We start from the raw sequence: 9,937 nt of genomic DNA, 5'->3' as shown, positions 1-9,937 counted from the left end.
TTTTTTCTCTTTGGTAATCTCCAAGCGATGTCTCTTTCTCTCTAACGCTCCCTCTTTCTGGCGATTTTTCTCGATATCGCATCGACGACAAAGACTATTTCTCAACGAAGAGTCTTCATCATCGACGAAGACCTCATGTTTATCTTTGGATGAAGACGAGTCATCCTCGTCGACTATGATGCTGAGGAGAACCATTGGAAGGGGGGTGCGTTGGAGAGGAAGAGACGTCGCCTAGAGGTCGTCGGAGAGAGAGAGAGACTTTGCCAGAAAATTGAATCTAAAAAATTAGAAACCTTAGGAGGAAAAATGCTATTTTTGAAAACTTAGGTTAAAAAAATTATTAGTTTTTAGGGTTTAGAGAATAAAAATAAAATAAAATTTAAATTTATTTTTAATATTATAGATAAAATAATAATTTTTTATTTAAAATTGTTAATTTTAATTATTTATAAATAGATAAATAAAATTTTTAAAATTAGTAAGATGAAACTTATTAAAACAGCATATTTTGGTGGAAAATAGTACTTTGGCCTTATTGAAATGACATGGTATATCATCGATTTCAACAGACCAAAAACTGCCACTTGGCCACAGAGATTAGAAGGAACAAAAAGTTGTCTACAAGAAATGTGCGTACAATCAATTCTAAGCAATAGCCCATATTTGACTAATTGAATATGCATTTATAATTAAATTAGAAGATTATATTGACCATTGGACATGCTTAATAATGAAATTTCAAAGACAACTAATTTTGTAAAAGAGGTCAGCACTTTACTTCCCCTAAAGTTTATTTTTTTTATCACGGTTGTTGACGACAATCCCTTGAAAATTTGAAGCAATTTGTGAAGTGAAGCTTATGAAATAAACAAAATTTTTCTAGGTGTTAAGAACAATTACATAAATATTCATGGAGTCATAGTAGATTAAAATTCTCCCAACTTACTAAGGGTTTCGTGAGAATAAGGGATTTTTGTTATTTCAGAAACATGAAGGGGATTTTAGTTCAGTAAAACATCAGGAGGTTAATAAAGTTTTTTATACCCATACAATTTGAAAATTATCATTGGCAACCCTTCTAATATTCCTCACCTACTTTTGAGATTTGCCCTAGGTGAAGAGGTGAAAATAGTAAAAATTCAGAAGGAATTTGAGAATCTCACAAAAAATAACCCACGCTGTAACAGCTATAAAACATTGATGAAGGCTGGAGAAGTTGATCGAGGATTGAGGAAGGTCAGCCGGGCAGGGCAGGACGGTCAGTTTAGAAGGCAGGCCCATACACTGTGGCCATTTTTGGGCCTGTTGGTCCTGATTTTGACAGGTCCGTGAGGCCCAGTTGATGTACAAAATCTCCATGAAACTCCCTCTTTATAAGCAACAATCCTTTTTCACTTGCAACAGCCTCACTTTCTCCACTAACTATTCTTTCCCTTTTCTCTCTCATAACTCTGGAGAAAAAGAGAGAGAGAGAGAGAAAGAAAGAGACTGAGTTTTAGTTAACTTGAGAAAGCTTTCAAATATGAAAGCAAAGCACAATTTTCTTCATGGTATGAATTATATATATGTATATATATGTATGTTAGAAACTGGAATATTGATTGAATAAATTTATGTAAAGTATATTTGATGATGTTCATGCAGGTGACGTTAGAGCCAAAATCATCATGCAGAAGGGTGAAGCTGAAGCTGGAGAGTCCATTGAAGATTATAATAATAAGAGTAATTGGTTTGTGATGGAGACAATCACTACTTCATCTTAAACTGGTGCTATCCTACCTGAGCTTTTTCAACAATCCCTTTCGTCTTCATTTTTATTTTGTTTTAATTTCTTTCTTTCCTTAATTTGTTTCTATATATAGTCTTCTTGACCTTGTAAGACCTTTTCTTGACCTTGTAAGACCCCTTTTTGTGTATTTTTATTTTACCTTTTGTTTTTTTAACAAACTCTTTATCGGAATTTTCTGATATAGAGTTTGATCACCATGTCTCTCCGTTTCCGCTCAACTCATATTCTCCTTCCTTGTCTATCCCTCCTGAGCTGTTGGAATCAATCCGACGATCTTTCTTCCTAATTTGAAATTCTTCAAATAAACACCATATTTGCAATGTGGGGTTTAAGTTTTTATCCAATAATGTATAGATGTTGTTTATGAGTTTGAGATATGTATTACTTCTACTTGTAGCAATAGTAAAAAAAGGTCTGTGTCTTAGTTTGCGTATAGTTTGTTATGTATTTCACAGTGAAAACTCTCTTTCTTATACTGTTAAGACCATCAATTTCAATTGTTAGTTCGTCAGGAGTGCAGAAACATGCTTTTGCAGGCTTCAGTTTCGTTGTTTTTTATGTTGTTTTCTGAGAAAATAAGCAAGAGAATAAATATTCTTTCAGATCTGTGTGTAAAGTGTAAGACTTCTCCTCGTGACTGCTCTTATTATGTATAACCATAGAAATTCCACTGTATTATTGGAGCTAGCTCTCTCTCTCTCTCTCTCTTTTAATCTTACTGTATTTATATTTCAAGTTCTCCTCGTAAATGTGATGGGATTAGCTCAGAGAAGCCAAAAGCAAAATGCAACCCCACCCCACCCCTAAAAGCACTTAATTTCAATATTCTCTTTAATATATTTTCTTCTTTTATGCAAGACAAGTGGGATAAAAGTGAGTGATCTTCCTCCGTTTGCCAGTGACATGTCATACACTTTTAAGCACTATAACTGTAAACTCAATCTTGTTTCTGCAAAATTCTCTCTCTCTCTGCTTCTCTGTACTGCTTATTTTGTGCAAAAACCACCAAGAAAATCATAATTTACGATTCACAAATGGATGATAAATCAAAACGGGAACAACCTCATATATAAAATCATGTGGAAAATTTTTTGAACCAATGAAAGTTGTGCCAAAGATTACAGCATAAATTAATGATCCATCTTTTATATGTGTGAAAGATTTTGTTTTTATTTTCTAGTGAGTTCAACATGGCATAATTACGCAAAAGATTCCTACACTAACGTTGGAAACCAAGGTCAACAACATGAATTGAAAAAAACCTTTGAAGAAACTTGAACCTTATAAGCTATTTGGCAAAATCAATTATGAATGACATTACCTAATTTTCCTATTTTGATGTGCTGCAAAATGGTAGCCCTACCTGAGAAGCTACATCTATTCGGCATCTGTCCCGGCATTTATCACACATCTATCAAATGCATGTGTTGAAAGAGAGATCATGCCGATATCTTGATATCTGTTGGACATGTCACATGGAACTTTTAAATATCTTCATAAGCTCTATATTATCCATCTGTAATTATGATTATTTTAGGGGAACTATTGAAAATAAACTGATCTCCGAGGAACCACACTACAAGAAAATGCTTGGCATAGATGTCAGAGATACTGTGAATTACATGCGTTGGTAGTGAAGATGTCCCATGGAATCATCAATCCAAGGTATATTTGTTTTCTGCATCCATGCTGCTTATGTTTCCAAATGATGTATATTACTTGCTAACACATAATCTCTTTATTGCTTTAAGATTCTTGCAAAAAGGGGTATATCGCCAAATCTAACTAAAGGACCTACAATAATATGCTTTGTTTGCTAACTTCAGCGATGGATTTACTTGAATTATTTGACAGATTTGAGCAGAGAGTTGGTACAAATTTGAAACTTACTTACCTTTAGAATTTGGAGTAGTACAATAATAAAGAGCAAGCCTTAATAAAGAGTAAGCCTTAATAAAGAGTAGTGACTTCAAACACATAATGATGATGTTCACAAGTGGGCATTGAAAAGCTCAATCCCTTGGCTTGTCCCTGATGGAAGAGAAGAGAATGTGACAACATAAAAGCTAAAAAATCTTTTCAATTGAGCCACACACTAATCATTATATTTTGCCTTGTAGCTAATTAGTACTAGTATTTGAGCTCTAGCTGTTTAGTGTTAGGTCTTTGAAAGCAATGGGCCGCCTCCTTTTCAAACTTTTTACCATCTTTGAGTAACATGCTAACTAAAATGGCTTATTCATTAGCTCTGCTTCCTTTTTACCCAAATCATTCCTTTCTTATTTGAGTCCACTGCACTCCTTTCAATTGTCATCCATGACCTCTCAAATCTTAATAATATGCCTGGATGAAATATGAACACTATTTCAACTTTCATCTTCTCAAAAAGGTTGATTGAATGTTGTTGACCTAAATTTTAATGATATGACATTTCTTATATAAAAAGTTTATTTATTGGAAAATTAATTAAATTACCCATTTTTCATGGGTAATAAAAAAATTACTTCTAATTTTAGGATTTAAATGAAAATACCCATATTTTAAAATATTTAAACAAAAATATCTTAAATATCCAAAAAAAAAAACCAAAACTACTATTCCTTTATTCTATATAAACAATATCTCTTCCTTTATCTATTAATATACATAATTTTACTCATTATTCGAGAAAGATTTCTAGAGAGAAAAAATAAGTTCATAATCAGAATTTCGAGCAAGAAAAGAAAAATTCATGATATCGAGGTGTTTATATGTACTATAACTCCAATCATTATTATTTTATTGATAATGCAATTATATGCAGTGTTTTATATAATAAATTAGAGTTGTGTGTAAAAATTAAATTGATAAAAATTATAGAGGGTATTTTGTAATTATTGTAGTAGTAAGGGATGAAATGATATTTTACAATAAAAAGTGTTAGAGTTATTAAATAATATTTAGAAGTAAAATGATATTTTACAATGAAGGGTGTTTAGGGCTAGATTCGAGCCGAGCCGAGCCGAGCTCAGCTCGGTTCATATATAGTTGGCTCGAGTTCGAGCTCGGCTAAGGTCAGCTCAAATTCGGCTTGACTCATTTTTCGTTATCAAAACGACGTCGTTTTAATACATATTGATCAAAATGACGTCGTTTTGTATCAAAAATTTTAATTAAAAAATCTGACGAGTAGCTCAAGCTTGACCGAGCTCGGTTAAGGCCGGCTCATTTCGGGCTCGATCGAGTTGAGCTCGAGCTCAAGTTGGCTCGGTTCGAATCCAGCCCTAAGAGTGTTAAAGATATTAGATAATATTTGGGGGTAAAATGATATTTTATAATATAGGGGTAAAGTGATATTTTTAAAAATTAGTATCACATTAACCAAAGTATATTAATAGTCACAATATATAATAGAATTATAGAATAGGTGTAATTGTACAATAAAAATAAAATCATGAAATTCGAACTTAATAATAAAATAATGTAACACAAATCTGTAAATAGTATTTTTGGTCATACTATTTATATTGATTATATATTTTATTGTAGAATTAATCTAAATGGTTGGATATGCTTCAATTAGACACAAGGGAAAATGGATAGAAATGGGTGACAATGTAATAAAATATATTGGAGGTAACAAAAAATTGATTAAAATTTTAAAGTACACAACATTTGAGAGATTAATCCAAATGGTGAGCTAAAAGTGTAACATAGATCGAAGGATATTTAATATTCAAATAAGTATGAAACCAAGGCATCTTAATGACGACATCTCTATTGAAATTTCGAATGATGAAGATGTTAAGGTTCTTTGTGGTCTGTCCAACCTCCTTAAAGAATGTGTTCTAGTTTTCGTAACAACAACAGTTAATGATAATAGTTATGAGATTCAACAACTAGATGAGGGTTTACAATGTGGTGAGTCGAGTAGTTATCCAGAAGATCAGGAGATTAGTTTAAGAGAGATTCAAAATATCGGGATCAATCTGAAACAAGAATTTTCTGAGAAAGACTTTGCATACTTAAATGATATTCATATTGATGTATTGTATAGTGCAGAAGAATTTGTTCATGCAACGAAGAAAATTTTTTCAGGTTAGAGTGAATTTGATGGGAAGGTTATGCATGATATTCCCATCAAAGAACCGAAGTTCGAAGAAAAGGCACATATAAATGAAGATATTAGAGGTACAAGTAGTTTCTTATAAACAAATCCTGATGATGGGAATGTTTATATTGATGCATTTCATTGGTTATCACCTTTTCCTGACCAGCTATTTACATCTAAAAGCCGAAGAGCACAAAGAAATGGTGATTCTCCAAAAATTGGTATATTATTTTCAAGTAAACAATATGTCATTGATGTGATAAGTCAAGATGCTCTTGAGAAGAGATATCAGTTTAGAGTGCACAAGTCAGACACACTTAGATGGGAGGTTAAATGTCATAATGAACAATGTAAATGACGTGCACAGGCAATCAAGTTGGGAGAAAGTGATAGTTTCGAATTACATCATATGGATAGCCAACACACATATCATAGAGATCAGATATTACCTCATCATTGGCAAGCAAGGGCCTAAGCTTTAGAGCAAATTTTGAGGACCAGATTTACATTGGTTAATCGTGTTTATCGACCAAAGGAGATCGTTATGGACATCATCAACTGATATAAAATTGATATATCATATGCACAAGCATGATAGACAATAAATTGGGCACTTCAATCAATGAGAGGTATACTAGAAGAGTCGTTTATGTTGTTGTCAGAGTACTATTATAATTTAATATGTTGGAATCTGAGAACTATGACACATACACTAACGAATGAACAAGAACGATTTAAATACTTTTACATGATATTGGGTTATAGTATTTGTGCATTCCAACAACATATTCGACTAGTCGTTTGTATTGACGCTACCTTTTTAAAAGGTAGATATCTGGGTTAATTATTTATTGTTGTTGCATTGGATGGTAATAATCAAATATACCCAATGACTTTTTGGCATTAGTTCTAAAGAAGATCATGACACATGGTGTTGATTTTTAACAAAGTTGAAGGATTGTTTGGGTGAGGTAGCTAATTTAACAATGATTTTAGATCGACAGATCAGTATATTATCTACAATAGCTGAAGTATTTCCAAAATGCACCATGGCTGTTGTTTTCATCACCTTCATACCACTGAAAAAGATTGCCAAATGTATGTGAAAGTCTTCAAACTTGGAGGTGCGTCCTATTACAACTGAACAGTACGAGGTTCTTAGTAGCGGCTAATATGATGGTGTGGTCAACTTTTTGGAACTGATATGTACATGTAGAAATTTCAATTATCACAGATTTTCTACATACATGTCTTCGTTCTTACTAAATATATGAAGCTCACCACCTATGTTTAATGGGTGCATCCATATTATAGCACTGCCTTTTATCATGCAGTCACTCTCCTTGGGGAGTGCCTTTTATCATGCAGTTACTAGATACATGTACGTATGTGCATAGATTACAGAGAGTTAAATAAAATGATAGTGAAGAATAAATACTCATTGCCTCGAATTGATGATTTATTTGATCAATTGAAAGGAGCTTTTGTGTTCTCCAAAATTGACTTGAGGTCGGGTTATCACTAGGTGAGGATTGCAGTGCAAGATATTTCGAAGATAGCTTTTCGAACCCACTACGGGCACTACGAGTTTGTGGTGATGCCCTTTGAATTGACTAATGCCCTAGTAATCTTTATGAATTTAATGAATCGAGTATTTCATGATTGCCTTGACAAATTCTTGGTGGTATTTATTGATGATATCTTGATATACTCCAGATCAGAAGAACATACTAAACACTTGAGATTTGTGCTACAAAGATTGAGAAAAAAGAAACTGTATGCCAAATTCTCTAAATGTAAATTCTGGTTAGACCGAGTAGTATTTTTGGGACACGTGGTTACTAAAGAAGGTATAATTATAGACCCCAATAAAGTGAAAACAATACTCAAATGGGCGAGGCCGAAGATGGTGAAAGAGATTAGAAGCTTTTTAGAGCTAGCCGACTATTACAGGAGATTTGTATAGGGTTTTGCCCAGTTGGCCAAGCCACTTACAACTCTTACTAGATAAAGAACTCCTTTTCTATAGACTGATGATTATGAAAAGAGTTTCCAAAAGCTAAAAAGACGATTGACTACAACTCTTATTTTAGTATTACTAGAGGAAGGTGTAGACTACGATATTTATTGCGATGTCTCGCATAATGGCTTGGGAGCCGTGTTGATCCAGAAGGGTAAAGTGATAGCGTATACCTCTCGACAGTTAAAAGATTATGAAACATGCTACCCTACCGATGATTTAGAGTTAGCAGCAATGGTTTTTGCTTTAAAAATTTGGAGGCATTATTTATATGGAGTTAAATGTAATATCTACACCGACCATAAAAGTCTAAAATATTTTTTCACTCAGAAAGACTTAAATATGCGACAAAGAAAATGGTTGAAGCTAGTCAAAGATTATGAATGTGATATTAAATATCAGCCGGGTAAAGCAAATGTGGTAGTTGATGCCTTGAGTAGAAAGATTGCCATAGCTTATCTCACCACTCAGATAGAGTTACAGGAAGATTTTCAGAGGGAACAGATTAAGGTGATAGGGAGTCAGGTGGCCAAATTGAAAATTCAACCTAATCTCCTCAATGAAATAAAAGAGAAGCAAGTAAAAGATTTGTGGTGCCAGAAAATGAGTCAATAGATATGTGAGGGGAAAACAACTGAGTTTCAAATGATTGATGGCATGCTCAAGTTCAGAAACAGGGTATTTATTCCCCAAGATTTGGAATTGAGAAAGAAAATCATGAGTGAAGCACATGATACACTTTACACTGCCCACCTTGAGGGAGTAAAGTTGTATCAAGATTTAAAGAAAATTTATTGGTGGGTAAGTATGAAGAAAGATATTAGTGACTATATAGCCAAGTGCTTGGTATGTCAACAGGTTAAGGCCGAGCATCAAAGACCTTTAGGTCTGCTTCACCCACTTAGTATTCCTGAATGGAAGTGGGAAAATATTTCAATGGATTTCATCATTGGTCTACCTCAAGTACAAAAAGGCTATAATGCATTATGGATGATTATAGATAGATTTACTAAATCGACACATTTTATTCCAGTGAAAGATAGTTGTGCTTCAGATCAACTAGCCCATATTTATGTATGGGAGATTGTGAGACTACATGGCGTACCCAAAACTATTATGTCAGATAGAGACCCCAGATTTGTTTCAGTTTTTTAGGCTAATTTACAAAGAGCATTGGGTACTAGGTTGGCATTTAGCATAACATATCATCCTCAAACAGATGGTCAGACATAAATGGTGAATCAAATACTAGAGGATATGTTGAGGGCTTGTTGTTTAGATTACAAAATGACCTGGCATGAAATGGTTCCATTGATAGAATTGCATGTAATAATAGCTACCAGTCTACTATTAAAATGGCACCATATGAAGCTCTTGATGGAAGAAAATATAGATCCTCATTACATTAGGATGACATAGAAGAGCGAGATGATTTGAGTCAAGTTCTTGGGCTTGAGTTAACCCAAAGGATGGTGGAAGACATAAAGACTATCAAAACTAGATTGAAGCAAACTCAGGACAAACAAAAGAGCTAAGCAAATTTGAAAAGGAAAGAAATAAAGTTTCAACCGGGTGATAAAGGTTTTGTGAAAGTAGCCTCTTACAAGCATGTGATGAGATTTGGAAAAAAAAGGAAACTTGTTCCAAGATTTATTGGCCCATTTGAAATTTTAGAAAGAGTGGGCAAGGTGGCTTATAGACTTGCACTTCCACCTAGTATGGATCGAGTTCATAATGTATTTCATATTTCTTTGCTAAGAAAGTACATTAGCAATCCTTCACATGTATTGAAATCAGATGATATTGAATTAAAAGAAGATTTAGCTTATGAGAAGCAACCAATGTAGATACTAGACAGAAAAATAAAAGAGCTTCGAAATAAGACAATTCCATTAGTGAAAGTATTATGGAAGAATGATAAGGTGAAATAAGCCACATGAGAGGTTGAACAACAAATAAGAAAGAGATTTCCCAACCTATTTGTTTAAATTTCGAGGACGAAATTCTTTTAAGGGGGGAAGAAATGTAACACCTAGAT

The 9,937-nt window shown here is 33.5% G+C and overlaps 1 long non-coding RNA gene across 1 annotated transcript; it reads left to right on the top strand.

Moving 5' to 3' along the window:
• Positions 1–1,408: 1,408 nt before the first annotated feature.
• Positions 1,409–2,391, top strand: LOC123212317. Its single transcript, XR_006501532.1, has 2 exons — positions 1,409–1,550; positions 1,645–2,391. It is a non-coding gene; the product is annotated as an uncharacterized LOC123212317 (long non-coding RNA).
• Positions 2,392–9,937: the final 7,546 nt, after the last annotated feature.

Source organism: Mangifera indica, chromosome 3, assembly GCF_011075055.1.
Source record: "Mangifera indica cultivar Alphonso chromosome 3, CATAS_Mindica_2.1, whole genome shotgun sequence".
Lineage (NCBI taxonomy): Eukaryota > Viridiplantae > Streptophyta > Magnoliopsida > Sapindales > Anacardiaceae > Mangifera > Mangifera indica.
The sequence above is the reverse complement of the archived record's forward strand: the minus strand, read 5'-3'. Positions and strand labels throughout refer to the sequence as shown.